The following is a 16,129-nucleotide window of genomic DNA, read 5'->3' on the forward strand; positions in this document are numbered from 1 at the left end:
CGCATTCCAGTGTTTCACCACCCTCTTTGTGAAAAAGTTTTTCCTAATATCCAATCTAAACCTCCCCCACTGCAACTTGAACCTCCCCCACTGCAACTTGAAAAGTTGATGCTGGACAGTACAAAAAACAAAAATAAAAAAGGGATACTCAGAGATGGGTAGCAAACTGTTTTCTTATCCCATAAATTTTTTTGAGATTAATAATAAAAACTTTTCCATCCTGAATTGGGATAAAAAGTCAAAATTTCAAAAATTCTTATGAACCAAAACTCTCATCACATGGATCTGATCATTCAAACATTTTAATAATCTCAAAATATTACATTTCAGTTTTGACCTTTTACTATGAATTAAAGAATTTCAAAATGAAAAGTAATTTCAAACCAAAAAACTGAACTTTGCATTTTGAAAATGATGAAAGTGGATGTTTCAAATAATTTTGAATACTTTTCATCTTTTCACTTAGTTCTGGGGCCAAGTGCTGGGGAATGTCCGAGACAACTGGAAATCTCCAACTTGCTGCAGCCTTTGTCTGCTTTCACAACCATTGAGATCTGAAGACCCTCTTCCACCTGATCCACCATTGAGGTCTTGGGGATTGGATCTTGCTTTGTCTGGGACCTTTCCTCATATCTGTTTGCCTTCGGAGACTCTACCAGGAGTATGAAGCTCCCAAAAACATAGTTCTCAGGATCACTGAACACACAAGCCCCTTCACCACAACAAAGTAATGGTCCCCAAAGAGGAGGCCCATTACTAAATGAGGAAGGAAAGACAATAATGGAAAAGGCAGCAGTGGCTGAAGTGTTAAATGCCTTTTTTGTTTCAGTTTTCTCCGAAAAAGTTAGCAGTGATTAGACAATTAACATAGTGAACATAAGTGTAAATGGGTAGGATCTAGGGCTAAAACAGAAAAAGAACAAGTTAATAATTACTTAGGGCTGGCCTACACTACACAGTTTGTCAACGTAAGGCAATTTTCGTCAACCTACTTATATCAGTATTTCTACAGCTTTTGTCTACACTACATGTCTACACTATATGTCTACACTACAGCTTTTCTCCCACCGATGTAAGTGCCCTATTACACCAACATAACAACTCCACCTCCATGAGAGGCGTGGGGCTTATGTTGGTGTAGTTAGGGTGATGCAGTGTCTGTGTACATGCAGTGTCTGTCGTACTTACATTGGTTGTTGTCTGTCTTCTGCGCAGCTAGAGCCCAGCTTCCCCCGCTCACGCCTGGGGGAGTTGGGCGGCTGGCCCCCACTCCTAGCTAGGAGCCAGGGCAAGGAGCCTTAGCGGCTGACCCGGCTCCAAGCTGGGAAGTGAGAGGAGAAGCCCGGGTGGCTGGTCTGGGAGTTTGGGTGAGAAGCCCAGGAGGCTGGCAGCTGGGGTGAGAAGCCTGGACGGCTTTCCCCCACTCCCAGCTGGGAACATTGGGCTGTCTTGTCAATTTTACGGCTGGGAGCTGTGAAATTGACAACACTGCTTGGCTCCCAGTGGGGAACGGGTTTGAGAAGCCAGGGCAGCTGGACCCTGCTTCTGGGGGCCAGAAGCCCTGGGCAGCTTTCTCCCTCCAGGCGGAGAATGGGGAGGTGAGCAAGGGAGCAGATGGGGAGGGCATCCCACTGGGAGCCTGGGGGAGACCTGGCTCTCTGCTCCCCACAGTGCCCCTTTTAGGTCAGTGGGAGCGCTTCTGGTGAGGACATGCATGACCGACCCAACAACGGTAGTGTGGACATGCACCACCACAGTAATTAAAGTCGACCTATATTAGTGACATTTCTACTGTAGACACACTCTTGGACGAGTTAAATTCTTCAAGTCAGCAGGGCCTGATGAAATACATCCTAGAATATTTATGGAACTGGCTGAAGAGATCTCTGAGCAATTAGTTATTATGTTTGAGAACTCAAGAAGGACGGAAGAGATCTCAGACGACTGGAAAATCGAATTAAGGGAATTATATACCAGTCATCTTAACTTTGGTATCCAGAAAGAAACCTAGAAGAAAATAAGGTAATAAGTAACTGCCAACATGGATTTGGTAAGAACAGATCATGTCAAACCAACATAATATCCTTCTTTGACAGGGTAAGAAAGCTTGTGGACAGGGGGAAGCAGCAGATGGTGTCACACTGTCTGGAGTGACTCACTACTGTGAGCACCTACCTCAAGGCAGACTGTCAGAAAACGAGGTAAGTTTTCTGGTACCTAACTGGTACTATATTCTATTATTATAATTCACCAAGCCAGTAACAAACTCCTGGATCACTATACCAGTCTTACCATGCCCCCCCTAGACTCTCCAGCGTATCTTGCCACCGAGCCAAATTGGACTTTGTGATAAAAGGTCACTTAAACCTAAAATCACACCACATCAGGTTTCTCCCAGACCCAAGAGACCAGTCACCTACCCCAGATTGCTGTAAGATCTGGAACACCAATCAAAGACAATGCTGACAGTAAACTAACTAAAGGTTTATTAGCTAAGAAAAAGAACTAGAGTTATTGAGAGGTAAAAGCGAGTAAAATATAACAACAGGTAAGTCACAGTTTGCAACTCCAAATGGTGACAGTAATATAATAAACTGCCAGTTTCCCAAAAGTCTTTCAGGGCTACTCACAATAATTCTGGGGGTCTCTGTCTTCTCATTCAGTTGTTTTGTTAGAATCCAAACAGTCCAGAGGTAAAGGATCATTATTTAAATCGTCTACTCACAGAAGTTAGGGTAAGTGAGGAATGCACTTAGACTTTTGACCTCCAGCCATATACATAAAGGCCACTTGCTTTGAAATTAGCATTTTCTGTTAAAGTCCTTAAGAATTTCACAGTAATTCTTCGATAGGTAATTTAGTTGCAAGTGTATTTACCATGTAAATATTTGCTATTGTATTATGACAGTAACAGATAAGCAAAAAAACTAACAAACAAAAAAACAAGTAATATTCCACTAGTTTTCATTGTTTAAATATCTGAATACACACTTATACATCTAAACATTACTTTGATATACACAAGTGAATTGACCTGAATGCACGCAAGTATGACCTGGTCGGCCAACCAGGCATATATCTCAACTTTAGTAAGGCTTTTGATACTGTCTTCCATGAGTTTCTCATAAACAAACTAGAAAAATATAACCTTGACGAACTTACTATAACAGTGGTTCACAAAGTAGGGGACCACTTCGTGGCGGTTCGCCACTCCAGGCCAATGGGGGCTGTGAGAAAGGTGGCCAGCACGTCCCTTGGCCTGCGCCGCTTCCACAATTCCACAGAACAGCAAACCGCGGCCACTGGGAGCTGCGATCGGCCGAACCTGCGGACGCGGCAGGTAAACAAACCAACCCGGCCCACCAGGGGCTTTCCCTGAACAAGAGGTGCCCCTAGTTTGGGAACCACTGTACTTTAAGGTGGGTGCACAAGTGACTGGAAAACTATACTCAGAGAAGTTATTAATGGTTCACAATCAAGCTGGAGGGGCATATCGAGCAGAGACTGCAAGGATGTATCCTGGGTATGGTTCTATTCAATATCTTCATAAATGATTTGGATAATTTGGCATAAAAAAGTACACTTATAAAGTTTGTAGACAATACCAAGCTGGGAGGGGTTGCATGTGCTTTGGAGGACATGATTAGAATTCAAAATGATCTTGACAACTGGAGAAATGGTCTGAATTATATAGGATGAAATTCAGTAAGGAAAAATGCAAAAATACTGTATTTAAGAAGGAATTATCAATTGTCCAAATACAAAATGGGAAATGACTACTTAGGAAGGAGTACTGCAGAAAAAGATCTGTGGATCTTTATTGTGGATCACCGAAAATGTAATATTGTTTCAAAAAAGGCGAACATCATTCTGTGATGCAGTAGGAGGGGTGTTGTAAGCAAGACATGAGAAGTAAGTCTTCCACTTTATTCAACACTAATGAGGTCTAAACTGGAGTACTGTGTCCAGACACAATACTCCTGAACACCACACATCAGGAAAGATATGGATAAATTGAAGGAAGTCCAGAGGAGAGCAACAAATTTGATTAAAGGTCTAGAAAACATGGCCTACGAGGAAAGACTGAAAAAACTGGGTTTGTTTAGTCTGGAGCAGAGAAGACTGAGGGGGGACATGATAACAGTCTTCAAGTACTTAAAAGGTTGTTACAAATAGGAGGGAGATACATTGTTCTCCTTAACTATGAGGACAGGAGAAGTAGTAATGGGCTTAAACTGCAGCATCGCAGATTTAGATTAGACATTAGGAAAAACTTCTGAACCTTAAGAGTAGCTAAGTATTGGAACAAATTACCTAGGGAGATTCTGCAATGTCCATCTTTGGAGGTTTTTTATAACAGGTTAGACAAACATATGACAGAAACTGTCTATATAGTAATTAGCCCTGCCTCAGTACAGGGGACTGGACTAGACAACCTATCAAGGTCCTAAATTTCTCTGTTTCATCCTTCCTGCAGCACAACTAACTCACCTTATAACTGGAATGCATTAATCTGGTTGGATCATAAACTGTAGTTTGGAGACCTGTAGTCAGTTCAGAATATAACTATGGGTAGAATTTTGAGGCCTAGCTACAGGCAAAAGTGAAGTAGCATGCATTTTTGTTAGCAGACCTCTTTGAAAATATGACTCTAAGGTGAGAATTTTCCAAACCTTTTTGCAGCTAAAGTTGACAGTTTGGGCAACTAAAAGGAGCTTGAATGTCCTTGATGCATGTATAGTATTTTTAGAAGGAGATGTAGATGACTTCAAGGGCCCTAATCCCCTAGGCAGAGAGAGAAGGGGTAGGGCTAAATTCATGGTCAATCCTTTAGGATTTTAAAAGGTATTCAGAGCAGCCTCCTGCACACAAATGGGTGCAGCTGTTCATCATTTCCTGAACCACCATTAGCTCAGCAAGCCCAAATTAGCACACTCACCTCACAGCCACTTGCACCTCACCTCACACCCTGTTGCACACAGATTTCAGAGAACACATACGCACAGAATTCTAACTGAGCATGGAGACTGGGAGCAGCACATGCAGAGAGAGCAAACAAATATTGTGGAACTCCTGAGAATGGATTCCACATGGGAGGGACAGAAGCATCCCAAGAAGGGAGATGCCCTCACACTGCTTGCAGTATAAAGTTCTACTCAGCATGAGCAAGGGTGGAAAAATCTGGTCCTTATTTATTTAAGCCCAGATTCTGATGCTGTAGCTCATGTTTTAACTTCAATGGGAGTATCATTGAAGAATCTACTATTTCAAATTGAGTAAGGACTTCAGAATACAAGCCATAAAACACAGTTCAGTTTACTTTTAAGTATGAATCTCTGGGAGGTAATTTGGCCCATGATCTCATGTTCTTTATTTTTCCCCCAAAAAAGTTTGTGTTATAGTAGAGGGGTGTATGTATGTTTTTTTTCAGTCACAAAAGTTGGACCTATATTTTGGACATATTGGGCCAAAACCTGCCATCAAGTTGAACACATTATTTTAATATGGTGCTATTGGTTATATTTTCACTCTGGCTAACACACAAGCAAAAGTGTTAATTTATAATTGGAAGCCTATCCTTGCAGCCAGGAGAACTCAAACTTTCATGTTTTTAATTGATGCCATAGATTTTATAGAACACTACAAAATACACTGGAAAGACCATGGGTGCAAAACATTCACATGTACTTTCAGTCTCGTGGATTTTCTTTACTCTGGTTTATACAGTATTCACAATTGAATTCTGTGTTCAAGCCACATAAGATAACACCACTAAGGTCATTTGAAGTAATTTATTTTTAAAAACTGCATTTAAGAGATACAGGCTAAATCACTTATAGTTGTGATATCCAAATACCAAATATGCATATGAATGTAGTATTCATAATGTCTAAAAAGTGACCTCAGCTCTCTTTGGAGCCAGATTAATGCATACTCACAACAGACTTTGGGTCTCAGGTGGTTACAGCAGAATCTCATGGTGATAAATAAAAGCTTGAAAACATGATCGGAGCCACTGCCGCTTGAAGCAGAGGGTGGGTTCACAGCCTGAGGACTGAACTATGAGGAACCCATGTTATGGCATGCCTAAGGCCCAAGATTGCCTTAATCCAATACTGGCTCTCTGCTTCTTTATAAATTAGTTCTCATCTTCATTTCTTCTTATTTTTCCTCCCATCATTATATGGCCTTTGGAAAAGAACCCATTATTGGGGAAATCCTGTAGCAAAAAGGTGAGTCATGCAGTTTGATTTGAATGTTGGAAAACTTTGGCTTATTTCCTCTGCTAAGCAATTCCAGAGCTAGGGCCACACCACCAATAATACTTTATCCTTGGGCCCTCAGAGCAATACCCTGGGCTTTATTAGCCACATTTTCCCTATAGTGTAGTTTTGTCTCTTTCAGTCATGGACAGATAGGTGGTCTATAAAAATCTAGCTCCTAGCCCAGAAAGGGCCTTGTAAATTGGAATCAGGATTTGAATTCACTCTGGAAATGAATGGGAACCTAGTTCAATATATATAGTGTATTCTTGTTGATCTTTCTTGCATAATAGGTAGGCTGCTACTTCTTGTACAAATTATAATTCCCAGGTGGCTCTCAGTTTAATACTTTAATATAGTGAGCTACTATCACCTAACACGGAGGTGACAAAAAACATGGATCACAATGTCAAAGTCCTCATTTATTCAGGCTCATGGTTAGCTAGAGATGAAAGAGAGCATTCCTTTCCTCTGTTGCAGTGTTGGGTCCAGGAAGAGAGAAAAGTCTAGCATGACCTGAGGCTGTCCATTATCTTAGACCCTGGTTGTGCAAAAGAGAACTGTGCAGGTATATGGTCTACATCTGCATGATTCTCCATGGATTCCCTCAGTGGAAGGTGAGGTTATTGTTTTGGTGAGGTCCTCAAAATGTTTCCTTTTACTTTTCATGTCACCATTATCTTCCCCAGATTAAGTTTCAGCTTAATGTTCTTCATTCATCTGCTTATTTCTTCTAGGCACTGGGACATCTTCATAACATCAGACACTGTTTCCTGAGAAGCAGATGAAGAGTGGAGTATTGCCTGCACTAGAATCCATGGCATTTCATAGTGTCTTAGAGAAATCCCAATCTATGTTGAAGAAAAGAAGTTAAAGTGATGAACCTTGTGGAATGCCACATGTGAGGGGTTTTGGGGAAAATGAACAGATGTCCATCATAACTTTCTGGGAGCTGTGTAAGGGGAATGAGTAGAGACAATTTAATGCTACTCCATCCTTTCTCATTGTGTGAAAGTCAATTATTCCATACGACCAAGAGAACTGAAGGCTGATGAGAGAGCCAGTAGCATATTATGTCCTTGTCATAAATATAAAGGGAAAGGTAAACCCCTTTGAAATCCCTCCTGACCAGGGGAAAGCTCCTCTCACCTGTAAAGGGTTAAGAAGCTAAAGGTAACCTCGCTGGCACCTGACCAAAATGACCAATGAGGAGACAAGATACTTTCAAAAGCTGGGAGGAGGGAGAGAAACAAAGGGTCTGTGTGTCTGTCTATAGTCTGTCTTTGTCGGGGATAGACCAGGAATGGAGTCTTAGAACTTTTAGTAAGTAATCTATCTAGGTACGTGTTAGATTATGATTTCTTTAAATTGCTGAGAAAAGAACTGTTCTGAATAGAATAACTATTTCTATCTGTGTATCTTTTTTGTAGCTAAAGGTTTTGCCTAGAGGGGTTCTCTATGTTTTTGAATCTAATTACCCTGTAAGGTATCTACCATCCTGATTTTACAGGGGGGATTTCTTTATTTCTATTTACTACTATTTTTATTAAAAGTCTTCTTGTAAGAAAACGGAATGCTTTTTCATTGTTCTCAGATCCAAGGGTCTGGGTCTGTAGTCACCTAAGCAAATTGGTGAGGCTTTTTACCAAACCTTGTCCAGGAAGTGGGGTGCAAGGTTTTGGGAAGTATTTTGCGGGGAAAGACGCGTCCAAACAGCTCTTCCCCAGTAACCAGTATTAGTTTGGTGGTGGTAGCGGCCAATCCAAGGACAGAGGGTGGAATATTTTGTACCTTGGGGAAGTTTTGACCTAAGGTGGTAAAGATAAGCTTAGGAGGTTTTTCATGCAGGTCCCCACATCTGTACCCTAGAGTTCAGAGTGGGGGAGGAACCTTGACATGGTGGCATAGTGGTGGGATTAACCTGAAATCATTTCGAGATCCAGTTGAGATTTTTTGAACTAGAAATACAGATTTTAAAAAGGAATTTTTTTTTCCTTTGGAGCTGCTGGAAAAGCAGCTTGTTTTCTCTCTGCTTTGGAGCCAGAGCTGAGACAAAAGGGGATTATCTTTGTGAATTGCAGGTTTTCTTAGCCTGGAGGCAGGGTACTTAACTCCTGCAGGGAAATTCACAGTCTTCTAACCCAGAGGGTTTTTTTTTCTTCCCTAAAAGTAAATAGGGAGGGGGGTGTTCTACCCATTTGCCTGGAGACAAAAGTAGCAGGTTTTTTTTTTTAGGATTTTGATTTTTTTTTGTTTTACAAGGAGCACAGGTTTGAAAAGGAATTTTTTTTTTCCGATGGGCTGCTGGTAAGCAGGTTTCCAAGTAGTTGGAGGTTTTTTGCTTTGATTTGGGCCCAGAGCAGAGACAAGGGAATTGTCTTTTTCTGTAGGCTGACAATCACTATCAGAGAATAGGTATTCTATTCCAGCACAGCAAAATTTTACAGCCAAGTTTTGTTTATTTCTAAACCTTGGGTGTAAAGTTAGTTAAAACAGAGAGGTTAGAATGACAAAATCCACGGCTCGACACAACCTGGAATTATCCAGATTTCAGGCTGCGGAAAGACAAAGGGAACATGAAAGACAGATAGAACTCATGCAGCTGAAGAAGGAACAAGCGAGAGAGGCAGAACAACACCAAGCGGCTGCTCACAGGAGAGCTATGGAAGCAAGGGACAAAAAACTGGAGGAGAAGGAAAAAGAGAGGAAGTATGTGGAGGAGATGGAGAAGATAAAGGCTCAGCAGAATATCCCAACAAACCCTAGTAATCCTTCTCCAAGTAACACTTCCCATCCCAGAAAGTTCCCCACCTACAATGTAGGCGATGATACTGAGGCCTTCCTAGAAAACTTCGAAAGGGCCTGCCTTGGGTACAACATCTCTACTGACCAATACATGGTAGAGCTGAGGCCGCAGCTCAGTGGACCCTTAGCTGAGGTGGCAGCTGAAATGCCTAAAGAACACATGAACAAGTATGAACTGTTTAAATCCAAGGCGAGAGTCAGAATGGGGATAACACCCGAGCAGTCTCATCGGAGGTTCAGAGCCCTAAGATGGAAACCAGACGTGTCATTTACCCAACATGCCTACCACATTGTGAAACATTGGGATGCCTGGATATCAGGAGCAAGTGTTGAATCTCCAGTAAATTTGCCCTTCCTAATGCAAATGGAACAATTCTTAGAGGGTGTTCCTGAGGAAATAGAAAGATACATCCTAGACGGGAAGCCCAAAACTGTAATCGAGGCAGGAGAGATTGGAGCCAGATGGGTGGAGGTGGCAGAGAAGAAGAAAACTGGTCACAGTTGGAGCGGAGACCAGAAGGGACAACCCCAGACCACACCCTATTACCGGGGGCCGCCCAAGGCCCCAAAGAACCCTCCAGACCCCTTATCGTCCCACCCCATTCTCCAGCAACCCACCTCGCCCCAGTGACCCATCAGTTGGACAATGTTTTAAATGTAACGAGCTGGGGCATGTAAAGGCCAACTGCCCCAAGAACCCCAACAGATTACAGTTCATTGCACCGGAATCACACCAGAGGTCCGCAGGCCCAGATACCTCCCAGATACCCTTGGAGCGGAGGGAAACTGTGAGTGTGGGCGGGAAGAAGGTCACCGCGTGGAGGGACACCGGAGCACAAGTGTCAGCTATCCATGCTTCCTTAGTGGACCCCAATTTAATCAACCCAGAGATCCAAGTGACGATTCAACCCTTCAAGTCCAACTCTTTCAATTTGCCTACAGCCAAGTTGCCTGTCCAGTACAAGGGCTGGTCAGGAATGTGGACTTTTGCAGTCTATGATGATTATTCCATCCCCATGCTCTTGGGGGAAGACTTGGCCAATCATGTGAAGCAGGCCAAGAGGGTGGGAACAGTCACCCGCAGCCAGGCTAAACAAGCCGTGAGGCCTAGCTCTGTTCCGGAAACTTCTATCAGGACCTGGTCAGAGGTGATGGACCCGGACCCCAGGCCAATGTCTACAACAGCAGTAGTGGATCCCGTCCCAGAGACCCAGACGGAACCAGTCCCAGAACCAGAACCAGCCGAACAACCAACACCAGACCCAGTGTCAGCACTGAATCCAGTACTTACAACCTCAACACCAGAGGGCCACACCGAACCTGAACTGGCAGCAGCCGATAACCCTACACAAGAGGCTCAGCTGGAGCTTGAATCCCAACATAGTGCACCAGCGGAGAGCGGTTCACAGTCAACAGAAACAGCTCCATCCCCTATATCGCTTCCAGAGGGACCAAGCCTAGGTCCACAATCCCATGAGGAACTGATGTCTCCAACATCAAGGGAACAGTTCCAGACCAAACAGGAAGCAGATGAAAGCCTCCAGAGAGCTTGGACGGCGGCACAGAGCAACCCACCGCCTCTCAGCTCTTCTAATCGATCCAGGTTTGTTGTAGAAAGAGGACTTTTATACAAGGAAACTCTTTCTGGGGGACACCAGGAAGACTGGCCTCCTCAGAGACAGTTGGTAGTTCCAACTAAATACCAGGCCAAGCTCTTGAGCTTAGCCCATGATCACCCGAGTGGCCATGCTGGGGTTAACAGGACCAAAGACCGTTTGTAGGGGTCATTCCACTGGGAGGGAATGGGCAAGGATGTTTCTACCTATGTCCAGTCTTGTGAGGTGTGCCAAAGAGTGGGAAAACCCCAAGACCAGGTCAAAGCCCCTCTCCAGCCACTCCCCATCATTGAAGTTCCATTTCAGCAAGTAGCTGTGGATATTCTGGGTCCTTTTCCGAAAAAGACAGCCAGAGGAAAGCAGTACATACTGACTTTCATGGATTTTGCCACCCGATGGCCGGAAGCAGTAGCTCTAAGCAACACCAGGGCTAAAAGTGTGTGCCAGGCACTAGCAGACATTTTTGCCAGGGTAGGTTGGCCCTCCGACATCCTCACAGATGCAGGGACTAATTTCCTGGCAGGAACTATGGAAAACCTTTGGGAAGCTCATGGGGTAAATCACTTGGTTGCCACTCCTTACCACCATCAAACAAATGGCATGGTGGAGAAGTTTAATGGAACTTTGGGGGCCATGATACGTAAATTTGTAAATGAGCACTCCAATGATTGGGACCTAGTGTTGCAGCAGTTGCTCTTTGCCTACAGAGCTGTACCACATCCCAGTTTAGGGTTTTCCCCATTTGAACTTGTATATGGCCGTGAGGTTAAGGGGCCATTGCAGTTGGTGAAGCAGCAATGGGAGGGATTTACACCTTCTCCAGGAACTAACCTTCTGGACTTTCTAACCAACCTACAAAACACCCTCCGAACCTCTTTAGCCCTTGCTAGAGAAAACTTACAGGATGCTCAAAAAGAGCAAAAAGCCTGGTATGATAAACATGCCAGAGAGCATTCCTTCAAAGTAGGGGACCAGGTCATGGTCTTAAAGGCGCTCCAGGCCCATAAAATGGAAGCATCGTGGGAAGGGCCATTCACGGTCCAGGAGTGCCTGGGAGCTGTTAATTATCTCATAGCATTCCCCACCTCCAACTGAAAGCCTAAGGTGTACCATATTAATTCTCTAAAGCCCTTTTATTCCAGAGAATTAAAGGTTTGCCAGTTTACAGCCCAGGGAGGAGACGACGCTGAGTGGCCCGAAGGTGTCTACTATGAAGGTAAATGTGCTGGTGGTGTGGAAGAGGTGAACCTCTCCATGACCCTTGGGCGTATGCAGCGACAGCAGATCCAGGAGCTGTGCACTAGCTACGCGCCAACGTTCTCAGCCACCCCAGGACTGACTGAACGGGCATACCACTCCATTGACACAGGAAATGCTCACCCAATTAGAGTCCAACCTTACCGGGTGTCTCCTCAAGCTAAAACTGATATAGAACGGGAGATCCAGGATATGTTACAGATGGGTGTAATCCGCCCCTCTGAAAGTGCATGGGCATCTCCAGTGGTTCTAGTTCCCAAACCAGATGGGGAAATACGTTTTTGCGTGGACTACCGTAAGCTAAATGCTGTCACTCGCCCAGACAACTATCCAATGCCACGCACTGATGAACTATTAGAGAAACTGGGACGGGCCCAGTTCATCTCCACCTTGGACTTAACCAAGGGGTACTGTCAGGTACCGCTAGATGAATCTGCCAAGGAAAGGTCAGCCTTCACCACACATCTCGGGCTGTATGAATTTAATGTACTCCCTTTCAGGCTGCGAAATGCACCCGCCACCTTCCAAAGACTTGTAATGGTCTCCTAGCAGGATTAGGAGAATATGCAGTCACCTACCTTGACGATGTGGCCATATTTTCGGATTCCTGGGCAGACCACCTGGAACATCTACAAAAAGTCCTTGAGCGCATAAGGGAGGCAGGACTAACTGTTAAGGCTAAGAAGTGTCAAATAGGCCTAAACAGAGGACTTACCTTGGACACCAGGTGGGTCAAGGAGCTATCAGCCCCCTACAGGTCAAAGTGGATGCTATCCAAAAGTGGCCTGTCCCAAAGTCAAAGAAACAGGTTCAATCCTTCTTAGGCTTGGCCGGTTATTACAGACGATTTGTACCGCACTACAGCCAAATCGCCGCCCCACTGACAGACCTAACCAAAAAGAAACAGCCAAATGCTGTTCAGTGGACCGAAAAGTGTCAGAAGGCCTTTAACAAGCTTAAAGCGACACTCATGTCTAACCCTATACTAAGGGCCCCAGACTTTGACAAACCGTTCCTAGTAACCACAGATGCGTCTGAGTGTGGTGTAGGAGCAGTTTTAATGCAGAAAGGACCTGATCAAGAATTCCACCCTGTAGTGTTTCTCAGCAAAAAACTGTCTGAGAGGGAAAGCAACTGGTCAGTCACTGAAAAAGAATGTTACGCCATAGTCTACGCTCTGGAAAAGCTACGCCCATATGTTTGGGGACGGCGTTTCCACCTGCAAACCGACCATGCTGCACTGAAGTGGCTTCACACCGTCAAAGAAACTAACAAAAAACTTCTTCGGTGGAGTTTAGCTCTCCAAGATTTTGATTTTGACATCCAACACATCTCAGGAGCTTCTAACAAAGTGGCTGATGCACTCTCCCGTGAAAGTTTCCCAGAATCAACTGGTTAAAATCGTCCTTGAGATGTAGAAAATATTGTTAGTCTTTATGTACTTGGTAGTATATTTAGAGATGCATGTGTCTTATTAACTCTGTTTTTCCTAGAGCTCCAGGAAGAAATCCCAGCCAGTGTTTCACCCTAGCTGAGATTTGGGGGGCGTGTCATAAATATAAAGGGAAGGGTAAACCCCTTTGAAATCCCTCCTGGCCAGGGGAAAGCTCCTCTCACCTGTAAAGGGTTAAGAAGCTAAAGGTAACCTCGCTGGCACCTGACCAAAATGACCAATGAGGAGACAAGATACTTTCAAAAGCTGGGAGGAGGGAGATAAACAAAGGGTCTGTGTGTCTGTCTTATGCTGGTTTCTGCCGGGGATAGACCAGGAATGGAGTCTTAGAACTTTTAGTAAGTAATTTAGCTAGGTACGTGTTAGATTATGATTTCTTTAAATGGCTGAGAAAAGAACTGTGCTGAATAGAATAACTATTTCTGTCTGTGTATCTTTTTTGTAACTTAAGGTTTTGCCTAGAGGGGTTCTCTATGTTTTTGAATCTAATTACCCTGTAAGGTATCTACCATCCTGATTTTACAGGGGGGATTTCTTTATTTCTATTTACTACTATTTTTATTAAAAGTCTTCTTGTAAGAAAACTGAATGCTTTTTCATTGTTCTCAGATCCAAGGGTTTGGGTCTGTGGTCACCTATGCAAATTGGTGAGGCTTTTTATCCAACATTTCCCAGGAAAGGGGGGGTGCAAGTGTTGGGAGGATTGTTCATTGTTCTTAAGATCCAAGGGTCTGGTTCTGTAGTCACCTAGGCAAATTGGTGAGGCTTTTTACCAAACCTTGTCCAGGAAGTGGGGTGCAAGATTTTGGGAAGTATTTTGCGGGGAAAGACGCGTCCAAACAGCTCTTCCCCAGTAACCAGTATTAGTTTGGTGGTGGTAGCGGCCAATCTAAGGACAGAGGGTAGAATATTTTGTACCTTGGGGAAGTTTTGACCTAAGCTGGTAAAGATAAGCTTAGGAGGTTTTTCATGCAGGTCCCCACATCTGTACCCTAGAGTTCAGAGTGGGGGAGGAGCCTTGACAGTCCTATATCCAAGGCTGCTTTAAGTTAGGCCTAGGAAGTAGTCCAGCACAGACCAGGCTCAAGATTCAGGAAACTCAAAATGAGGCTTTACAGCCCTTTATAAACAGACCTCCTAGCTGCAACACATGCAGTTTAGAGGGTCCCCAGATTCTTGCTCTAGGTTTCTTCAGAGCTGACAATACTGTTTAACTCTTGAGACTGGTTTGAATAAGACACTGATAAAGCAAAAGGATACAATGTGCAGAACACATCTTCAAGTGATATAATTCCAAAGGGGTCTTCTCGCTCTGGGACCCAGAGGAATTAGTACTAGAGTTTCACCAATATGCTGGTGACTCTCAGCTCCCTGACACAACAGTTTTCCTGCTCTCCTAATTTCTGGCAGAGACCCTGACCTGGATGAAAGACAGCTGATTTAAGGTCAATCTGAGTAAGATTAATGAGATCCAAGTTGACAGAGGGGAGCAGTCAGAACTGGCAAAGACAACGGACCTGATCTTTCTCTCAGGCTAGTTTTAAATCAGTGTAAATTCATTGACTTCTATGCATTTATTCCTGATTTACACCAGTGTATGAAGATAATTATGGCCATTATCTGTGGCTCCAGTAGAAGTGATGGGGTCATCAATTAACCTTAGTTTGTGATATCAAGTTCCAGCAGGACTCATCTGTACTGCTCCATGCTTATATTGCAGCAGCGGCCAGGACAACTTTCTTTCTTATTTGGCAGGCAAGGGAATTGCTGTCATTGCACTTAGTTGCAAACCTTGCCATGGTAATTCACTGTATATCAATGATGAGATAGAATGTAAAGAAATAAGAAGCGATGAAATGGATATGACTGAGTCTGTCTGGGCAACAATTAAATTGGGGAAGAAAACTATTAGAGCCTCCCCTGGGATAGTGCTTGGGGTGTGCTATAGACCGCCGGGATCTAATTTGGATATGGATAGAGCCCTTTTTAATGTTTTTAATAAAGTAAATACTAATGGAAACTGTGTGATCATGGGAGACTTTAACTTCCCAGATATAGACTGGAGGACGAGTGCTAGTAATAATAATAGGGCTCAGATTTTCCTAGATGCGATAGCTGATGGATTCCTTCAGCAAGTAGTTGCTGAACCGACTAGAGGGGATGCCATTTTAGATTTGGTCTTGGTGAGTAATGAGGACCTCATAGAGGAAATGGTTGTAGGGGATAATCTTGGCTCAAGTGATCATGAGCTAATTCAGTTCAAACTGAATGGAAGGATTAACAAAAATAAATCTGCAACTAGGGTTTTTGATTTCAAAAGGGCTGACTTTCAAAAATTAAGGAAATTAGTTAGGGAAGTGGATTGGACTGAAGAATTTATGGGTTTAAAGGTAGAGGAGGCCTGGGATTATTTTAAATTAAAGCTGCAGAAGCTATCGGAAGCCTGCATCCCAAGAAAGGGGAAAAAATTCATAGGCAGGAGTTGTAGACCAAGCTGGATGAGCAAGCATCTTAGAGAGGTAATTAAGAAAAAGCAGAAAGCATATAGGGAGTGGAAGAAGGGAGGGATCAGTAAGGAAAGCTACCTTATTGAGGTCAGAATATGTAGGGATAAAGTGAGACAGGCTAAAAGTCAAGTAGAGTTGGACCTTGCAAAGGGAATTAAAACCAATAGTAAAAGGTTCTATAGTCATATAAATAGGAAGAAAACAAAGAAAGAAGAAGTGGGACCGCTA

This window comes from Caretta caretta, chromosome 2, assembly GCF_965140235.1.
Source record: "Caretta caretta isolate rCarCar2 chromosome 2, rCarCar1.hap1, whole genome shotgun sequence".
Lineage (NCBI taxonomy): Eukaryota > Metazoa > Chordata > Testudines > Cheloniidae > Caretta > Caretta caretta.